We start from the raw sequence: 22478 nt of genomic DNA, 5'->3' as shown, positions 1-22478 counted from the left end.
GAAATATAAATACTCCTTTTTTTCTCAAAGTTTATTTAACACTGGTCCTGTAAAACACCTTGAGAAAATTTGCCTACTCTTGCTCCTAATTTGTATGTTTGTAAAGATGCTATATAAATGCAAGTCACTGTTGTTGTGTGTAATCTTGGCATATTTATTTGCAGAAGCATTTGTTCTATCTTAGTGCTGTCCTTAAAGAATTCTCAAGATAACACCCTTCCATTTGGAAAGTAATTTAAATACCAATTACTAACCTGACCTAAAGCTGCACTCATGGGGGATTCGAACGATTCAATGTATAATAATAGCATATGATAGAAGTCACTATCAATGAATAAAAACAGGTGAATGGTTTGTGAAATGTAACCCTCCCAAGCGTACAAATAATTAATAATATTGTTCCAGTATAAAGGCCCATTTATAATCAGTTGTAGTATTTTTCTTCTAAACAGTAAGATAATTAAGTAGCTGGTAATGGTGCAAACTATGGGCTGAATTCACACCATGGGATATTAGCAGGTGGACTCTTGTGTAAAATTCCTCCTGCTACTGTCGTGAATTCTTAATCCATATATTGTAATCAAATACATACCTTGAGTAAAATATCGAAGATGAATTTCATACAAATGCAATTTGTGCCTAAGCATCAGAAAGTCCAATTTTTTTTTATTCATTAAAGGGATGTGGGCTTCGCTGGCTGGGCCAGCATTTATTGCCCATCCCTAATTTCCCTTGAGAAGGTGTTGGTGAGCTGCCTTCTTGAACTGCTGCAGTCCATGTGATATAGATACACCCACAGTGCTGTTAGGAAGGGAGTTCCAGGATTTTGACCCAGCGTCAGTGAAGGAACGGAGATGTATTTCCAAGTCAGGATGGTGAATGGCTTGAAGGAGAACTTCCAGGTGCTGGTGTTCCCATCTACCCGTTGCCCTTGTCCTTCTAGTTGGTAGTGGTAGTGGGTTTGGAAAGTGCTGTCGAAGGAGCTTTGGTGAATTCCTACAACGCATCTTGTAGATGGTACACACTGCTGCTACTGTGTGTCAGTGGTGGAGGGAGTGAATGTGGATGTGGTGCCAATCAAGCGAGCTGCTTTGTCCTGGACAGTGTCAAGCTTCTTGAGTGTTGTGGCAACTGCACAGGAAAGTGGGGGGTATTCCATCATATTCCTGACTTGTGCCTTGTAGATGGTGGACAGGCTTTACGGAGTCAGGAAGTGGGTTATTCGTCGCAGGATTCCTAGCTTCTAACCTGCTCTTGTAGCCACAGTATTTATATGGCTAGTCCAGTTTAGTTTCTGGTCAATGGCAACCTGCAGGATGTTGATTGTGGGGGATTCAGTGATGGTAATGCCATTGAACATCAAGGGGTGATGGTTGGATTCTCTCTTGTAGAAAATGGTCATTGCCTGACACTTGTGTGGCGCGAATGTTACTTGCCACTTGACAGCCCAAGCCTGTATATTGTCCAGGTCTTGCTGCATTTGGACATAGACTGCTTTCAGAGTCTCAATGTTAAAAATGTAATTCTTGCTATCACCCTCCTGATCAGAGCATTCGTTAGTCTTCTCACAATTACAAACCTTCACAAAACCCATTCTGAGAAAAATTGAAAGTTACAAAAATATTGTTTATTGTTGCTATTTCATACAATTCATAAAACAAGAAAATATGTTGTAAAATTTAAACCAATGATGCATGTAATTACTATCAAGTTTATTGGCAAAACCAAGGGATCATTTCACAATCATGTTTGGAACATATGTTTAAGTGCTGGTTTTCAAAAATATACGCCCGAATTTTCACAAACTGGAAGGGCTCTGCGGCTTAGCCAAAGTGGTGCCGGAGCCCCGATCCAGGAGTCCTGCCCCCGAACCCAGCAGGCACTATTTTTGCCGGGCGAGGCTCAGTGTGGTGGATTGGGCTAGGTTGTAGTTAACACTTCTCTGGTTCACTGAGGCAACTGCACGTGTGAAAGTGCAGCTAATTCAAACAGATCCAATATTTATAACTGGGATGTCCAAAACATGACTCGTGGGCTTTAGACATTTGAGGAAAATGTCTAAAGCTGACAGAATAATTTGCAGCGGTAGGGTAGCCTTTTGGAGAGGTCCAGGTACTGAGAGAGCACTGCACAGTTGGGGCGTCAGTGCTGAGAGTGTGCTGCACTGTCAGAGGGTTTGTACTGAGGGAGCTTTGCACTGTTGGGGGGTCAGTACTGAGGAAGCGCTGCACTGTCAGAAGGACAGTAGTGAGGGAATGCTGCACTGTCAGAGGGGCAGTACTGAGGGAGAGGTAAGGTGACCTTTGCTTTTGTTAAAAATAAGCATGAATGCATCTAAAAAGTGGATAAGCTCAGTGGTACTGTCAAGCTGTCAAGTCATTTAAATCCCCAAACCTTTTAAATTTTTGTGAAGAAGAACAAACTGCTATGGCTGCTTACAATATCACTAAATATTTATTGACATAAGCCTAAGGGTTATCGTTATCAGGTTAGTGCTGCATGGCTGATTCTACAACATAGTTTGGGGGGGGGGGGGGGGGGGGTGGGGGTGGGGGTGGGGCTGTAAGTTCACAGTTTGATTGACAGGTCCAATTGGTTGTAAAGTCTTTGATGTGGGGCTTGGATACAAATGTTTGTTTTCATAAGGGTTTAGGTACTTGAAGGAATAGTTTGTTTTCTTGGGATTAAGTACTTGAAGGATTTTAATTTACAATTGGGGTTATGCACTTCAAGGAATTTAAATGTATTGAATGGGTTTTTTTATGAATGAGAGATTTTTAAAAAATGGCAAAGTTTGCAATAGACACTTAAATCTTTATTTCATGTCAGTTTACCATGGCTCCTGAAGTCTGTCTATGGTGGATACTGGTTGAATTTGCATAGAGGGTGTGAGGGAAAAGCTGGTAGGTGGAGAGTCATGGGTTGGCATGAGTTAGCACTAAATTGGCATAGGGCCTATAAAGAGACATGAGGATGAGTGGGGTGACAAAGGTTAGCATGAGTTGGCATAAAGTTGAAATGGGGCTATAAAGCATGATGGGGTGGGTAAAGGGGCACAGATTAGCATGGAGGGTATGAAGGACCATGGGGGATGGGTAGAGGTGCATGACATGGCATGAGTTGGCATGGACCGGGCATGGGGAGAATGTGGGATGTGAGGGGTGAGGGCTAAAGGCCTATTTTTTGTTTTCTTGTCTACATTGTAACTGGGATGATGTGCCACAGTACCGAGGAAGACCTTTTAACCAGCCCACCTCGGCGTATGGCAGCCCCTGTGGCTTCCCCTGCATTGTTTCCAGGGTCGATGAGATTGACTCCCACTAACACCGCCCCCTCGCCCCTCCAGGAACAAAAGTCCGAAGATCTAGGGCACTTTCTCCCAAGTCGAGTTTGCAGAGTCAGGAACTTTCCTGACTCTGTGCTCCTGACTTGGGAGCACAAATTCGTCTCGTACTCATGAGGCTGAGGTTAAGGCTGATTTTTGGGACTTTACTTCTAAATCTGCCTGTTCTATATCTGGCTTAGGTATGCAATAACCGGGCAGTGAAATGGACAAAAAAATCTTCAGTTCCCAGAAACAAATATTATTCATCTTAATTACCATATGACAAAGTGGTTTTCAATGACTCCTTGGTACAATAGTAAATGTGTGAGAAAAGTTTCAATTCTGAAGATAGATAAATGGTTTTTCAAAAGCATCGCAATAATGTCTAACATTGTTGGACCTAAACTAAATAATTCCCAAATCCTAGGCCCTCCTTAATTATGAAGCATTATGTCTGGAGGCTCCCAAAATAGCCCTTTGGAAGCATAATGATTTTCTTCTAAATTGTCTGAGGAGTTTATAGAGAAATAGAATTGAAAAGCAGAGAGTTTATACTAAACTTGTAGAAAAACTTGGTTCGATCACACTTAAGAGTACAGCCCTGTTCTCCACATTACAAGGATATAGACGCACATGATTTGCAAGGGTAATTCCACAACTGAAAGGTTATAACTAGCAGGAAAGAGTGAACAAGCTTATGCACTCTTCTCTAGAAAAGGGAAGATGGAGGAAACGCCCATTAGAGATCTTTAAATTTTTGAAATTTGATAGGGCAGATGTAGAGAAGATATTTCTACTCATGGGGAGTCCAAACTAGTGATTATGAATAGAAGATAGTCACCAATAACTACAGTAGGGAAATTGGGTAAAAAAAAAATTACCAGACAGTGGTTAGAATGTGGAATTCATTACCACAATGAGTAAGCTGATTGTGAATGTCGTGGATGCATTTAAGGTGAACGTGGGGGAGAAATGAATAGATGGATAGATTTATTGCATTAAATGGAGTAAGGTGAAGGAGGCTGACTTGAAGCATGAAAACACTGGCATAGATTAGATGGATGAATGGCCTGTTTCTGTATTGTAAAGTCTATGAATATTCTCTACACATGCAGAGAGAGATACTGAAATAACACATCCTTCCCATATTCATCACTGAGTGAGGCTGACAATAAATGCAGTGTTCTAGTTAGGTTTTGGTAATTTCAGCCTATTTATGCAAGATAGTGGAAGCATATCTCATTTTCTTTGAAACCAAAAAAAGTTTGCAATAATGTGTTCTGATGCTTCTGACATTATTTTGTTTCCGAGATAGCAAGATCCTTCCTTTTTAGTTTACAATTAGCAATGTAAAGCATAATTATTTTCACTATATTTTAAGTGAAATGTCAACCTGTTAGTAATGATGCATATTACTAATACTTAATGGTGCAATATTACAGTGCACAATTAGCCATTCTCATTACTTCTCCACATAATGGTACAGGGAGTTCATTAAAACATCAAGCTCCATTTGTATTGCAGTTGAAAGTATGTTATACCAAGTGAGAGTTGTGTATACAATTAAGCAGAAGTACCTGGAGGGTATAGGATACCTTGAAGTGTGCTACAATGTAATAATGCAATTAGATTAAGGAATCTGCTCACCTAGAATTGCTTATATATACAATTAATTTTGTTTAACCTGAGCATACTGACTGTTCCAATGTGATCTATTATCTCGGTGTTCATTTGTTGCAATGGCACTTCATGATAAAAGTAATGTCAGTTAATCATAAATAAATAGTGATTAATTTTATGCTACAGAGCCCAAAAGTATATTGGACCCTTAATTCAAAATAATTTAATCATATTAGAGAAAGCAACTTGTGTCCCTCATATGTCTAATGTGTTGGTTTTGATGGGACAGTTCCAATTTTTTAAAGTCTTAAATCAAAATTCATGAGTCCTCTGGTGGCCCAATGCTTCAACTGAATGCTTGACTCGCATGAAATAAATTGCAAGCTTGAACCCCTGAGCTGGAGTTTGGTTCCTCTTGAAAGATAAGATTCATCAATTTTTAACTGACAACAGTGTTAGGATGGTGTAAGAGAGGAATAGGAGGAAATAGGCATTTGGAACTAACTTCAATGGTTGGTGAAAGATTAGTTACGGTTGGTAGAAATGAAGTTATGTACAGAGTGAAAATGGGGGAAACAAGGAGGTAAGTAGAATTAATGCAGGGAATTTTAACCCAGTAGGTGGGCGTGAGGTATGCAAGGGGTTAAAATGGGGAAAAAGTACATTCTGTCTCGAAGGCGCCCCATTCCCACCAGTGCTTTTTAATTTGGGGAGTTTCCAAGCATCTGGGATTCCTGTTACAAGCAAGTGGGAGCCTCATACAGCTCATGCAAATAGGTGTCTTCTGGCACAATTAGGACGTAATGTGATTCTAACTGGAAAAGATGGAAGTCCCAGCAACTGGCCAGCTCAGTAGAGTTCACTTCAGATTGGTTCACATGTCAATAGGCTGCAGGATTAAAGGAGCTCAGGAAGTGCAGATGCTCAGATCAGTGGCATCTGTGTGTTACTGAGCCTATTGGAGTTGGACTGGGTTGTGGCTTTGAAATTTGAATTTATTTGTAACACATTCTTTTTCTTAGTTGCCCTCAATAAACAGCGTAACCCGATGATGAGGTGCTTCTCTTGATGCACAAGTACTGAGTGGAGGAGGAGAAAGGGCAACAGCAGCAGAACCCTCAACATGCAGGATGAGCTAAGACTGGACCTCTGAGGAGACAGCATTTGAGGAAACCTGCTTGCACAAGGTTGTTTCCACCTAACTGGGTTTATAGGCTAATGGTGACCTCTCTGGATATTTATGGAGCAGATTGTTTTGGCCCTCCTGTGCGAATAGCCAGTGGCTTTAAAGGTGACAACCCTCTTGAATATTTTTGCCTCCAATCATTCCAACGACTGCTGGGAACATCTCATGCATCTTGGGTTGCATAAGTGCATCAAAGGGTTGACCAATGTTTTCTTTGTCAGGGTTAACCAGGACATCTTGTTTCCAATTGATGCTAGCAAGCAAAATGAGAGAGCCTTAAAACTTGCAGCAATAACTGACCCCCGCTTGACTGCAGGGCACTATGGACTACCCTCAGGGCACCTGAGGAACAGCCAGGAAGCTTCATCAACCCCAATGGGTTTTGTTCTATCAATGCGCAGGGATGTGTGTGATCAAACAAATGGTTTCCCAGTCAGCTGCCATCATGCATTCAGTTTGTACAGCCAAATAACCTCAAACTTTTTCAACCTTCCAGGATAGTTTGAGAATAGCTGCATGATCCTATGCCTCATGATGCTTCTTTGCAACCCTATCATCTGTGAACAGATCAGGTAAGAACAATTCTTATGGAAAATGAAGGAAGGTCAGCGAGCTCCCTATTGGGCTCATGAAACAATGGTTCAGGTGTATTGATATGCTCCAATGAGTCACTTACACAATAATAGCCTCCTAAACCCACACAGTACCATAATCCAGAGAGGGTTGCAGATGGAGTAGGCAGGTGAGGAGGAACAGTCTTCATCTGATGCGGAACAGATGGATGAAGTTGACAAGAGGCTAAAGGAGTGCCACTACAATGCCTTATGGCTAGAGATGTAAGGGATATGTTAACTGCTCAATATTCAGATGAACAGCTCGGTCCCCTCCCATAGAATTTGAAAGCAGTTCCCTTTGGACTTACAGTCTTGGTAACTTCAATCACCATTCGAAATACTGCTTTGTTTAACGCTGAAAGCATGCAGCCAACTTTTGGATCAATCATCAAGTGACCACCAAGCGTCATTTATGCTGTGAATTCTAGTGTTTTATTGAGCTGAAGACCTATGTGGTGACTTTAGTTAGTCCAAAGAGAGGGTCACTTCTCTGTACTACTGGCAGTCTGATGATTAGTATAACATTTAGCAGATATTTTTGCAAGCTTATAATTATGGAAAATTTGAATATAAGGTGGTGTGTACACATAGTTAATGTTACAATATGAGTGAATTAACAAATTTTATCTTGCTGTTATTTTAGTTTTGTGACTGCTGAATAGGAATGAAACGATTAAGTTTTTCTGCTTTCAATAAATTATATTCATCAGTGACTTATTGTCAATATTAGGACACTGTTAATTCTGTGCAAAGTTGTTTACCATGTATAGTAATACTATGTGGTGTGATGTGTTCAAAAATGGTAATTTAATTTTAGCTGATGCCAAGCTATATACAAGAAATGCTAAAATATTCATCTGTTCAGTAGATCATAAATTTTGTAGCTCATACCGAGCCCTCTGGCTTCATCAGCATAAGCCGATTAGTGCGTGCAAGCATCCAACACCTGGGTTCAGCTTGCAGAAGAGCATAATAGATGTTTGCAATCGTTGTGACAGACATTACACCAAGAAGCAGGCTCTGGAATTTTGCCGTATTGAATCTTCCTTTAACATTATTCATCGTTATCATGATTGTCATGGAAATATTTTATGCAGTATTTGCATACTCCAATTTTTAAATGTTGAACTTTTCGGTCCAGATGTATGATTAAAACTTGCTCTTGGAGCTTACGAGTTTCAAATTCAAATTATTTTGTTATTGTGATTTACATTTTAACTTTGTGTCGATCCCAGTAAGAAGTGCAAAAGATTGGCTCATAGCCCAATAAGGGTGCCGCAGTTTGGCTTCATGTCAATAATCCTAAACAATCTATTCAAAGCAATCAGATACAATATTTTAATGTAAATTACTCAGTTATTGTCTGGAAATGCAAGGACCATTTTCTCAGGCCAATAAAGTGCTGAAAACTTTATGTTATACTGCAATTGAGTGTTTCTAATAATTAGATAACAGGAAGTCGTACTATGCTAACCCTGTTGGGCTATGAGACAACTTTTTGTATTTCCAACTGGCCTCAGTAAACAATTTCTATGAAAAACTGTTTTCAGAATAGGATGGGCTAAATAATTGCAATACTGCAACGTTTTTATGCACCAAGGGCAAAGTTTCCTGCCTACCGGGGGCGGGTGGGCCCGACCCAATCTCCGGCGGGTAGGGAGCCGATCCCTGCCGGAGAAGCGGGCCCCGCCGCCATTTTAAGTGGGCAGACCAATTAAGGCCCACCCAGCGTGACACCCGGCGGGAAGCGCTATGCTTCCTGTGCGGGCGGGGGGGCGGATTCCCCAAATGCGAGAGTGCGCTCTTTTGCACATGCGCACGAAAGAGCGCACATCTCCCTGAGGCTAAGTGCAGCCTCAGGGAGATCACTGACAGTTGTATAAACATTAAAAATAGAAAAAAAAAAATCCTTAACATGTTCCCCTCATGTTGTCACATGAGATGGGACATGTTCATAAATTTCACTAAAACTTTATTAAACTTTTTAAATCCCTACATGAAACCTCATCCTGCCGGTGGATGAGGTTTAATGTTTTTTCTATTGCCCGCCGGGGCTCCTGGCCTGCCCGCCAGCCTTAAGGTTGGACGGGCAGATCCTTTCATTGTTTTAATGATCCTGTCGATGACCTCAATTGGCCATTGACAGGTCGGCGGGCGGACAACTGATTTTGCTGCGCCCCCACCTTCCTCAAGATTTAAATGGGACGGGATGACATCGGGGGTTCCCCTCGATGTCATCCCGTGTCATTATGTGTGTCGGCGAGTGGGCCCCGCACCCTGCTCACCAATGGCAATGTTTTGGGCTGCCACCATGGTTTGTGCTGCCAACATGGTTTGGCTTATTGCCCTTTATTTATATTGACTTCTGGCTCAGTGAGGTTTTTCTCACTCCATGGGCAGAATTTTGCCCTTGATGGACGGGCGGGCCCTACTGGCTTGGCAGTGGGCGGGCAGCCGATCGCCACCGCCAAAATGGGCCCTGCTGCCATTTTAAGTGCGCGGGCCAATTAAGGCCCACCCAGCAGGCTGCCTGATGGGAAGTGCTATGCATTTCCTGTGCAGGGTGAGGGATTCTCCAACTGTCAAAATGCTGCCTCAGGGAGTTCGCTGAAAGGCTGGTAAATATAAAAAATAGAACAATAAAAATTCATTAACATGTCCCCCTCATGTGAAAATGTCACACGAGATGGGACATGTTAATGAAATAAACAAAAACTTTATTAAACTTTTTTAAAACCGCTATCAAACCTCATCCCGCCACTGGATGAGGTTTGTAAAAAAAATCACCTACCCGCCTGCCCGTTGGGCCCGTGCGCCAAGCTGAAGTTCGCACGGGCCCCTCAAAATCGTCGATGATTGGCAAGTTAAGGGCCTTAATGAGGCCTTTAATTAATGGCGGGCGCGCGTCCCACTGCATAGCGTGCCCGCTGACTGAAATATCGTGATGCCGCGCGCTGACATCGGGACGCTCGTGCGACATTTTAAGCGCTGGTGTGCGGACTCCACCACCCGCACGCCAGCCAGAAGATTCTGCCCCATGAGTGACTTGGAGATAGTTAGCATGTGGTTTTTCTTGAAACTATTTGCATCCAAGACCTCATGTTAATTACATTGTTCTCTGGACACAGACTATTCGGTGTCTTGTTCCCTTGGAATCTCTTGGTCATCTGACCCTGATGTCATGCTTACATCATCATCATTAACCTCATTGTCTAATTAACATAACCATTAACTCTTTACACCAAACACAAACTGTTTACTTTAAAATCAAATCTTCCAAACATACATGGCTAAATTTGAAGAGTGCAAAAGTATAGTGTCCCAAGTAAAGAGGCAGTTCAAGATTATTTAAAAAACAAGACTGTGTTCTCATAAAATTACCCTATAAAGTTTCCTTTGCTTTTCTCCAACCTATACCTTGACTCCAACCTTAAAAGAACATCCCTTTATTTAGCATTGTGGAATTTTCAATTTCCCACACCGGCAGGTGAGAAATCTCAGTGAGATTGGGAACTAATGCTCATTCCAATATTCATGCACCCTTGCCTATTAGGAACTGAAGCTGAGATTGCCCAAGTAAACATTAACTAGATTCTTTATAGCAAACAGATATAGGACTCATTAATATAGTGGAGTTTGGATTCAACTCATCACATCAGGTTAAAAAAACTTCTGAAATGGCTGCACTTTAACAGTAGATGTGGCAAAGGTAGCTTTGCTAAGTGTAGTAATTGTAAGTTAAAACTTTTCTTACTGTTATGGGGATCATGTGACTTTATAGACGAATCAGCCCTAAGCATGGGGAATCTTGGGGGAGGAACCTTTAGCCTTGGTCTTGGAACAAGCATATAGCCACATCTGGAGCCTGTAACTAAAGTTTACTCTTTCTTATGTGAAACCTGTCCTGAGTTCCAAGTTTATTACACTAAGATTTGTGAATGACCTATTTAAAATAAAACCTTGTTTCTGTTAATATTTCCAGAACAATCAGCCCAAACGGTTTGGGTAGCATCCCTGCCTCTGAGCCAAAATCTCTGGGTTCAAGTTCCACTCCAGGACTTGATGTCCAAGGAAGGCGTGTTCATAATGCGGCCAAACAGGTTGAGTATCAACTTGTAAATCCATCCAACACATAGGGCAAAATTTTCTGCCCGTCGGGTGGGCGGGCCCGACCCAATCTTCGGTGGGCGGGGAGCCAATCCCCACCGGAGAAGCGGGCCCCGCTGCCATTTTACGTGGGCCCGCCCAGCGTGACACCCGGCGGGAAGCGCTATGCACTTCCTGTGTGGGCGGGGGGATTCCCTAAAAGCGAGAGTGCGCTCTTTTGAGCATGCGCATGAAAGAGCACACATCTCCCTGAGGCTAAGTGCAGCCTCAGGGAGAATGCTGACACTTTTAAAAATATGAAAAATAGAAAAAAAAAATCCCTAACATGTCCCCCTGATGGGACATGTTCATAATTTACATAATAAGTTTATTAAACTTTTTAAAACCCTACATGAAACCTCATTCCGCCGGTGGATGAGGCTTCATGTTTTTTCTAGTTGCCGCCGGGGCTCCTGGCCTGCCCACCAACCATAAGGTTGGACGGGCAGGCCCTTTAATTGTTTCAATGATCCTGTCAATGGCCTCAATTGGCCATTGACAGGTTGGCGGGCCCGCCTTCCTGAAAATTTAAATGGGCCGGGATGACTTTGGGGGTTCCGTCCGACCTCATCCCACATCATTTTATGCATCGGTGAGCGGGCCACGCCCCCTGCTCGCCGATGGAAAAATTCTGCCCATAGAGTGGAAGGGATTCCTGGTCTGCCATGAGATGGAAAGAACTTGGAGCCTCTACCATCACTATCCATAGCGCTAGGCTACAACATGCATGTAAAACTGTATGTTGCCACAGCAACTCAGACTTCTTGGGAGTTGGTTGGCTGAACGGCCGGCCAACAATTGGATTGGCGCCAACAACACAGGGTTTGAACCCCGTTCTGGCTGGGGTGGATTTGGGATCTGTCTCCGTGCCCTCCCTGTGGTGGGGGTCATGGCGCTGTGGGTTGGACCTACCTTCAGGCAGAGAACCGAAGAAGAAGAACAATTGGCTTGAAGTCAGCACAACCAGTTCAAAGGATCATGGAATTTCAAGCCCGAATTACAACCTGTGCAATTTGTATTTCCGCAATCTTTTGCATGGGCTTAAAGAGCATTGTGTTTGAAACTGGCCCCACCCACACATCTAACCCCACCTCCAGAGCGAATTTATCAGTTGATGAATTTCCGCTAATTTATGGGCCTTTGAAGTGACTTAAAATAAAGTTTTTTTTAACCGAGGCACAATGAGACACTAATAGGCATCTTTAAGTATTTCCTTTTAAGTTAGCAAAAGAACTGACTACTGCATGTTATTGAAACTAGTAAATGGTTCTGAACAGATTTTTAAAAAGTCATCTTCAGTTATTTAAAATCCAATTACTTGAAAAGGATACTGATCAAAAATGCTTGTGATTAAACTTCCTTTCAGATGCTCTTGTTAATAATGCATCAGGTAACCAACCTAAAATACTATCAACAAATATGTCTTTAAAAAAAAATTCATTGAAAACTATTTGGCAGAATTTTCTGTTTCTGAAGCTAAGTGCAGTGGAGGGTGGGTTCCGCAGCACGGTACCCACTAGTCGGAATGGTGGGTATCCGCGCCCAATTCCGTGCTTGGGAGCTCATTAATTATGCATAGGAGAGTTCTCTGCAAATTACCTGGTGGGTCAGGAACTGATTCATCCGTCCCCACCATTACCTAATGGGGTCCAAGGCCTAGGCGCCATAATTAAATGCCATCCGAGTGCACACATCTCACTCTCTCTAGCTCACTTGTCCCCAGGACACCCTCAGAGACGTCTGCCAGCCAGAAGAAGAAGGCTGTATCCGGATCACCCCTTTCCAGTGCCAGGTTGTGAAGGGTGTAACACACAATAATGATGCGGGAGACCCTATGTGGAGTGTACTGCAGAACTCCACCTGAACAGTCCAAATATCGGAAGTGGATCTTCAGAATGCCAATGGTCCGCTTGATTAGGGGGCATGTGGAGCTGTGAGCTGTGTTGTACCTCTCCTCCAGAGCACTGAGGGCGACACACGGGTGTCATGAGCCAGCGTTTCAGTGGGTATCCATTATCTCCAAGCAGCCATTCCGCAAAACCGTCAGGCCCTTTGAATATCTGAGGTACCTGGGAGTAACTCAGGATGTATGAGTCATGGCAACTCCCAGTGCAACTGTACAAACATGCATTATGTGCTTCCGATGATTGCACACCAGTTGCACGTTGATGAATGAAAGCCTTTATGGTCGATAAACATTAGGGGCTGCTACCGTGGAATCCTTAAAGCCACATGGGTGCAGTCGATTGCAACCTGCACTCTTGGGAAGCCTGAGATAGCTGCAAAACCATTGAATCCCATAGCCTGACTATCTTCATCAAGTTGTAAACCTCACACAGCGATGTGCCTTACTGTAGAGGACATCTGTGACCTCTTTGATGCATCTATGTGTGGCGGACTGCGAGATGCCAGACAGGTCCCCTGTGGACCCCTGGAACAATCTGCAGGCAAAGAAATTGAGCACGTGGTGACCTTCAAGGCCACTGGTGAGGGATGGCCTCCCACTCCACAGGGCATTAGTTCCACCCAAAGAATGTGACAGATGTGACCTACCAGAGGTCGGGACAAGTGCAGACATGTACAGCGTTGTCTCTCACTCATCTGCAAATCTCTGTCTCTCTCACTGTCTGTGTCCCAGAAATTTACCTGGAACCCCATGATGAGCAGGCAGAGCTCCATCCTGTTAATCTCCAACCTCCACCAGTAATACTGGATCCCATTGTTGCTGTGGTCAACATTCATACCCTCCCCCTGAGCCCATCACTACTGATGTGTGCATGTCCCATGTGGACCACACCCCTCCCCATTTAAAGGCTGTATGCATGGTCACCTTCAGAGGCGTCCCCCCTCACCCCCGAAGAAAGTTTCACATACCCCCTCCTGTATTATGTTTTCCCCAGGAAAGGCTGCATATGCCTCCCGAAACCATTACCATCCCATGTGCAGACCATTACAGAGCCAGACAAGCCAATGGGCACGGACTGTGAAAACGCCCATCACACCAGGCTGTGCATGATCCCAATTGAGCACGCAGCCCTTGCCCCTCCCTGCAGTGGGAGTACAACGTGTGTGCCATCTAGAGCCCTATAGCATGGCCCACTGTACCCCAGTACTCTCTCACTCCTGCGTGAGCCCGAGTGTTTCTACTCTGTGACTCCTGCCTGCTCGCCCCAGACCAAGGACTTCGACTTTCAATGAGTTCCCCATTGCCCTCATGATGAACACTACACTGTCTCCCTTCCCATCTCCCACTTCATGAGTCTCAATTCAACCTATCCCTCTTGTGCCATACTAACACACACCTCCCCCCCACACCTCTTTCTTTCCTATTCTGGAGTCTGCGTGCATCCCCTAACATTCATACATGTGTTATCCCAACCGCCCCCTTATTTGTCAGCGTCTCAGTTTCCCTTTTTGGGCTGTAGCTTCACGCCCCTCGGTCTCCCCTCTGCCCACCATTGTTCCACCTTCCCCCCCACCCCCTTGCAAAGTCTTCTTACCCCTTTTCCTCCCATGTGTTCCTCCTCCACCCCATCCCCTTGCTATACTTTCCTGCCCCTTTGACCCCCCCGTGTGTCCATTATCCTTCCATCCGCTCCCTCCCGAGCCCCGGCGGAAACGCTGGTCTCTGTTTGAACGTTCAGCCTTGCCAGATTACAGCTGCACAATCGTGTAATTCAGGACTATGGAGGCAACCATCAGGAGCAGACCAACACAACACCCCCCAGCAGTGTGGCGTTCCACTGGCATCGCAAGAAGACCAGCACAGCACTGTGGCATGTAGGCTATGAACATTACACTCACCTCGAAGTTGTGAGCAAACAGAGTCCAATCGCTGCACACCACTCTTTTTGAAACTTGGTTCAGACTGATGCGGGATTGGAAGGTGCCACTGTAATTCTGGCGAAAAGCATATCTAATGAGCATTTAGAACCATAGAACCATTGAACACTACAGCACAGAAAACAGGCCATTCGGCCCTTCTAGTCTGTGCCGAAATATTATTCCGCTCGTCCCATTAACCTGCACCTAATCCATAACCCTCCAGACCTCTCCCATCCATGATAGAACCATAGAACACTACAGCACAGAAAACATTTATATATATATTTATATATAAAAAAAATTTATGAGATGGTAACGAATGCAAATATCATGCGCGTCACTGGTCAGCAAGATACCCGACCCGCCATTACTCCACCGTCAGGAGAATTACAAACTGCTTTCACGCCAGTGGATATCTGATTTTTTGGCTCCCGGTGGATTCTGCACCTCCACTGGCCATGAAACCCGCCACAGGCAGGATGGGAAAATTCCACCCATTGCCTGATTGTGCTGGTCCAGGGAAAATGTTAGGTTTGGTGATATGCAAATGAGTTTGAGTAAAAGTGTGAGCAAAAAAAATTAGTTTGGAAAACCCCAGTCCAATTTTGTGTACTATTTGGGCCCAGATCACTATTTGCACCCAAAGCAGGAAATCTACTCTATCATTTGCATAAGATACAATCATTTGACGCTAAGGTTTGTGCCCCATATCTTGATGCCTGTTGAGGTTCTCAGGGATACCAACTCTGGAATGCAATATACTTCTTGAAAGCATCATTATTCCTAAATCATAATAGATACTGAATTTTTTGATAATGAATTTGAAGTATTCTAAAATCATGGAATGAATGTTATTAAATTATCTTCTGTGTGGTATTCCGTTCTGTTTCACACAAGTAATTGCTGCAGTAGAATTTTCTCAAAACTGAAAATACCAAATAGCACTCATTATTTTCAGAGCTGTCCGTGATTATACTCCCCCCCAACATCCTCATATTAAAAGAATTTTGTACAGAATCCCGGTTTCCTAAACCAAGCGCATTGCCAAAGGCACCATCATAATCCAAATAATTTGAATGACTCAGTGATTTAATCTATAATGGATGGCCTGATGAAAATAATTGATTTATCGTATTTGCAAGTGACATTTCCAGATATCTGCTGAAGGAGTGAATGGTGCAGTTTGTCCTAATTTTAGCATTTTTCCCACTCGGATTTGAGTCTGGATTTAAGAAACAGTGGTGAAATTTATGGAACGAGATATTTCTTCCCCTGTCTAATTCATTTTTATGCAATAATATTATGCGATAATTGAGAAAAGCAAAAGCAAAATACAGTGGATGCTGGGAATCTGGAATCAGAAACGAAAAATGCTGGAAATGGTTAGCAAGTCTGGCAGCTTCTGTGGAGAAAGCAACAGTTAACAGACAGGATTTTTCGATCCCTGGAAAAGATGGGGCAGGAGGTAGATCAGGGTGCAAAATTGGAAATAGGTAGACGCTCTCTGATGTGATTCCTCCCCCCATTGATTTCTGAGGAGCCACTGGGCAAGCAGCCCAAAGGCAGTGGCTCAGAATTTAAGCATGCAAGTGAGGCAATTAATAGCCACTTAAAAGCCTGTAAACGTTTTTTGTTCTGAGGCATGGGGAGCACGAGGACCCTGTGTGACCATATCCCCGACTGGAGGCGGAAGCCCAACAGGGGTCCAGCCATAGAGCTGAGTCTATTTAGCCACGGTGAATTAAAGGGGATTGGCTCAGAGAGATGGTCTGGCAGAGGCACACAGTGACCAGTAAATGTGCAAAGATAGCACAGAGGTGTAGGCACTGGAACACTTGGAAAAAGTGACCCTAGAGGGGCCTAGTAGGAGTCCAGCCAGCCGTGACCTTGCTTCCGGAGTCAATAGAGGTCAAATGTGGAGATGGTACTTAGCTACTCAGATACGGGGAAGAGCAATGAAGAGCAGCAGCTTACACAGCAAGCACAGGGAAGTGGCACTGAGGCATTGCCTCCCAATTGGCCATCCGATGCATTGCCTGTCCACTGATTGGTCTGCTTGTTTAAGATCGTGTCATGCACCACAAGTTGACGCAACATGGGGTCAGAACCCAGAAATCTTCCCAACGTCTGGGTCACAACTCCAGCACAAATATTCAACCCAACATTTCATGTCAATGACCTTTCATCAGAACTAGGAAAGTTAGAAATGTAAAAGTTTTTTAGCAAGTGAAAGGGCAGGTGGGTAGAGTGAAGCACAAAAGGGAATGTTTGTGATAGAGTGATGTTGTAATATGCCTTTAAGGGATATCAGCATGACATCACCAGGAGGGAAATAAGATCCAGTCTTAGTTTCACTTTTGCTTTGAGCAGAGCACACACACAAATTTCTGATGCCTTCAAGCTTTATACCCATGTATAACTGTTTTCATGTGCCTAGTCTTAATAAATAAACCTGCAAGAGAGATGGTGGTGTGGTGCTAATATCACAGAACTGGTAATTTAAGCTAATTCTCTGGTGACATGGGTTCAATTCTCAGCTTGGCAGTTGGTGGAACTTAAATTCAATTGGTAAATCTGGAGTTGAAAGCTTGTCTCAGTAATGGTGACCATGACAACCATCATTGTTTGTGGTTAAAAACCCATCTGATTCACTAATGCCCTTTATGAAATGAAATCTGCTGTCCTTATCTGACCTGCTCAAAATATTCCAGACCTACAGCAATGTGGTTGATTCTTAACTGCCCTCTGAAATGGCCAAGCAAGCCACTCAGTTCAAGGCAATTAGGGATGGGCAACAAATACTGGCTTTGCCAGTGATGCCAACATCCCATGAAAGAATTTAAAATAACGTGTTTACCCAATCACTTATGAGCAATTGTTACCTTGTGTCTTGTGCCGTAAATAAGCCCACGGCATTATCTCATTATAACACGCCAGGTGGAAGGAGAGATTAAATGACAACAGAACTGATGATGCAAGGCCAAAGGGACTGGTAATGGCAGAAGTAAAGGAATAAATTATATGTAGAGTTTGACAGAATCGTAGCAGCTGCCAGATAACTGAGAAAATTTGGATTCACAATTTGCATGAGTTACAAGTCAAGTTTTTAATGCTGAAAATTAGATTCTAAGCTTCTATATCATTTACCAATAAGTGCAGATTTAGCAATCTAGCAAAAAATGGCCACCTTTGATATTGATGCACTCATGGCTGTAGTCCGGGGAAGAGCTCAGTTTTATATTATAACCATACTCTAATATTTTCAATAGGCTACTGACACAGGGAGAATTGGCCTGGATAGTTTGGCTGGAGAGCAGTTTTTAAAGAGCTGCAGCTTGACCTAAGAAAATAATTTGTATTGATGGTAGAGATGAAGATTATTTGTTCAGAGGGGCACAATGGAAATATATGGGCAACAAGGCTGGTTGGAATTCATTTGGATTGAAAACTATTATTCAGAATCTACCTCCAAACTTTACTAATTGCACAATGCTTCTAGGATTTCTACTATTCATATAAATTATTGTACTTGTCACAGTTTTGATATAAACATTAAAATACATTTCAAAATGCAAAGACTAAACAATGTCCAAGTTTCAATGTGAAACTTTCATTTCCCACACATGTAACATGTTGTAATGAGCCCCTTGCACACAGTAACCTGTACTGTTTTACCTCAGGAACATTGACTGGAATTCTTTTGGGTCGACAGAGGTTCTCACCCACAGGTCGGAGAACTGGCGGGCAGCATCTGTCAATTCTATGGCGAATGCCCCAGGGAATCAAACGTCCCTCAGGCAAATAAGTGACCACATTTGGACCTTCCTCATGACTGAGGTACCCGGTAGCAGAAGTCACACTCCCCTGAAAGCTGCCAGCCAATCAGAGGGCAGGAGCTCCTCAGTCCGCCAGTGCCAGTGGGAGTGGTGGCTGCTGCTGGCAATGCAGCCACCAGAGGTCCAAGCTCATCCTGGAACCCCTATGCATGAAAACAGGGAGATCGTGGGATGGCATTACTGGAGAGGGGAGGTGGGGTTTGGAGTCAAGGGCAGGGGGTGGTTTTCGGCAACTCACCCTTCCCGATGTCAGGTCCCTCCATCTGGCACAGAGTGCCTGACTATGAGAGCACCAGACCCACACCCCCATCCCCCCAGGAGGCCTGGCAGTGAAGGTTGTGCAGCTCCCATTTAATTCCTGGGCCACAACTAAATTGCAGTGTGCCTACTAATAAGTCTAACTGACATTCTGCTGACATCCACAAATCTCACATCAGCTCCTTTCACCCTCCAACCTGATGGTTCTCATTGCAAGGGACTGCATTAAATCCAATCTATTATTGTAGATAAATGTAATATAAAGGTTTAACAGATAGGATATGCTAATGTATGACATCCATGATGATGTAGCACTGACACCAGTCAGCCATGTGTTAGACTGTCTCTCTTTCGATGGAGAGATTTTGCAATCATTCCGAAGAGCTATGTGCCTATCCTGTAATCTAGTTAGATGTAGTACTAATAAACAACAGTTGAGCAGATACCAGAATATGTCTACAGTCTGTCTTAGAACCAAATCTTGAGTCCGAGATAGATTTTGTAGCACTTTGATACAATTAAGTGGCTTGCCAGGCCAGGCAATTAAGAGTCAACCATATGTTGTTGGCCTGGAGTCACACATAGGCCAAACCAGGCAAGGATGGTAGATTTCCTTCCCTAAAGGACATTAGTGAACCAGATGGGTCTTTACAACAATCAACAATGGTTTCATAGTCAGAATTGAAATAGCTTTTAATTCTAGATTTATTAATGGAATTTAAATTCTACCAGTTGCCATGGTGGGATTTGAATCCACGCCCCCAGAGCTAATGCCTGGGCCTCTGCATTGTCAGCCCAGTGACATTACTAATATGTCACTGCCTCTCCTGCATTCACAGCCTCTACCACCTAGAAGAACAAGGGCAGTAGATGCATGGGAACACACTTCACCTGCAAGTTCTCCTCCAGGCCACTCACCATCCTGACTTGGAAATAGATCGCTTTTCCTTCACAGTCACTGGGTCAAAGCCCTGGAGCTCCCCTCCTAACAGCACTGGTATTCCTACAACACATGGACTGCAGCAGTTCAAGAAGGCAGCTCACCACCACCCTCTCTCTCACAAGGGAAATTAGGGATGGGCAATAAATGCTGGCTTAGCCAATGATGCCCACATCCCATGAATGAATCTAAAAACAAGAAGAACATACCTCACAATATGGTGGCAGCTGTGGAGACATAGAGGTAAAATAGCACATCAGTGTTAAAGAAGGAACCAAAGAGTGAAAGAACCTTTGAGAGCAGTTTGAAAAAATTTCTTTGGAAGAAAGAGGCATGCTGGAGAGAGGTAGCGATGACCATACCTAGTGAGCAATCTCTGCCCGTTCCCTTGAGGACGATGAGAGAGGCCAGCAGTGGGAGTTGTGGAAATGTCATTTTCTCCGGTATTGAGCAGCATCAGGTCTTCATAAAAAAGACCCAAAGCTTCAAGTTAGGTAGGTCCAGTAGCAGACAGTATTCCCCTAAGGCAGGGTGTACAGGAGTCCACTGCGGACTTTGAGTTCATTCTTAAAGCCTTTGACACCTTTATTAACCCGCCATGGGACCCATTATCGAGCAGGCAATTCAGAGTGTGATGCAGACTGAACTCCAAGCCTCATATCGGGCTGTAGTTCGGGGCAACTCTGAGGCTTTAGATGGCTCCATGGATTGGGTGGGCCCCCAGCCAATGACCCCGCCCATACAAAAGCCGTGGGCAGCGGCCCCAAGCATGTGAAAGCCCGCCAAATTGGCCAAAAGGGCATGAAAGAAACCCAGCATGGATGCCAGGACTACCCAGGAGCAGGCACAGAATGTTTCCAGTGTGGCAAAGCTGGACATTACAAGCATTTCTGCAAATCCAGCAATTTTAATTGAAATCAGAGACCAGAAAGTATTTGTGAAACAAACTCCTTCCAGGAAATGGAAAGTTAAGAAGAAGATAAACCTACAGAGTTTCTTGGGAACCATGACTCCTGTTGTCCATGAGGAATCTTCCACAGAGGTTGTTTTGCCTGAGTTCAGATTCCATAGGGGAACACATCGCTCAAGAGCTGGTACTAAGGGTGAATGTCAATTGGCGCTCATACTTCATTCCCAGCTGAAAGTCTCCTTCTTGTCAGAGTTGAAGGTCAGTGCAGAAGCTGCGGCAGAATCTTTGGCACTTCTGAAGCTGCAGAATCCTATACAGCAATCTGTACATTCCCAGAGTTGATTGTCTACAGCAAATTCCTCTCATTACAGAAGATGAGGCTGTCTTGTCTCCATATTTTCAGCAGGTCTTCCTATTGCCCATAGTAGAGCAACCTTGTACAGAGAGGACTGTGGCTGTCTTACCTCTGCCTAGCTGAAAATAGACGGTCCTCCTGAAATATTATTGGGAAGTCATCTTTTTGTCTTTTCCTGAAAGGCTTACTGTAATTCTGTTTTTTTTTCCTTTATCATTAAGTTCATTGAAACCTAAAATCTTCAATGTGTTTTCAGTCTTTGATGCAACTTTGATGATACGGCTGTGATAAGAGTCTCCCCAGGAGCTGAAGATCATCCCTCTTCAAAGAAACCTGGGAAGAAGCTTCTGAGGGAGCAACACATTCCTTAGAGTGTCCTGAGTTCTTCTCTTCTAGTCCCAGAAGGCCCAAAGGTCCATTCTCTTCAGTCTTCTCTTTGAGATCAGTCTTTTGTTGAACAGGCTTCATTGACCTTGCAGTCCGGTCATCCTGAAGCCTGCACTCAGCTTTCCAGTAATGCTTATAAAGTGCTGTCCTATTCTGCAGGTGATGATGTCCTACCAGGTGCAGAAGAAAGCCTTTATGTCTCCAAGCCATCTTCCCTAAGGGCTGAGAATACTGAGAGAGAATGAATCCTCTAACACTGTAACTTGAGGATGAAAAAAGTAGGAGTTGGAGTGGCTAGAATCTGTAGTTGTAAAGTGGGAGTTACAGAAATACAATGTAAATAGTTAGACATATGGTGGGATTTTGTGATCCCGCCCACCGCCGGGAACGTCTGGTCCCACCAAAAGTCAAAAGTCAATGGACTTTTGGCTGGGCCACCGAATTTCCCGCAGCGGGTCCCACCATGATGGGGCCAGAAAATCCCGGCCATAATTTCATGTTGTTGTTAAAAAGTAGGGTAGTATACTTGAGGGGAGGTTTAGTATAAAGGGTTAACAGATTGGATACGCTACTGTACGATGATGGTGATGATGTACCACTAACACTAGTCAGTCATGTATTAGACTCTCTCTCTCTCTCTCTCTCTCTCTCTCTCTCGAGAGAGAAGTTGGAATCATGCCCAGGAGCTACGTGCCTACTCTGTAACATGTTTAGAAGCGATAAGCAGATACCTGAGTATGTCTACAGTTTGTTTAAGAACCAAGCCCCAAGCCTAGAGTCCGAGATAGAAGAACACACCTCACAACAATAAAGATGAAGAATTCATGCTTGTTTTGGGTGCCTAGACCCAAGCACAAATTCCAGTTACTTTCCCCTCATTGTAGGAATAGCATACTTTTCTGTTAGTGCTGTAACTGCTTTTCCATTGCTGGAGGGGACAGATTTTGCAAACTGTTCGTTCTGGTGCACAGATTGGCCAGTCTTCCTGCCAATCAAAGCCTAAGGGCTGTTGGCACAGATAGAGTCCAAAATCTTCCCAAATCTGTTCTGCTAATAGTGATGGCTCTGGAAATCCC

This window comes from Cetorhinus maximus, chromosome 2, assembly GCF_964194155.1.
Source record: "Cetorhinus maximus chromosome 2, sCetMax3.hap1.1, whole genome shotgun sequence".
Classification (NCBI taxonomy): Eukaryota; Metazoa; Chordata; class Chondrichthyes; order Lamniformes; family Cetorhinidae; genus Cetorhinus; species Cetorhinus maximus.
The sequence above is the reverse complement of the archived record's forward strand: the minus strand, read 5'-3'. Positions refer to the sequence as shown.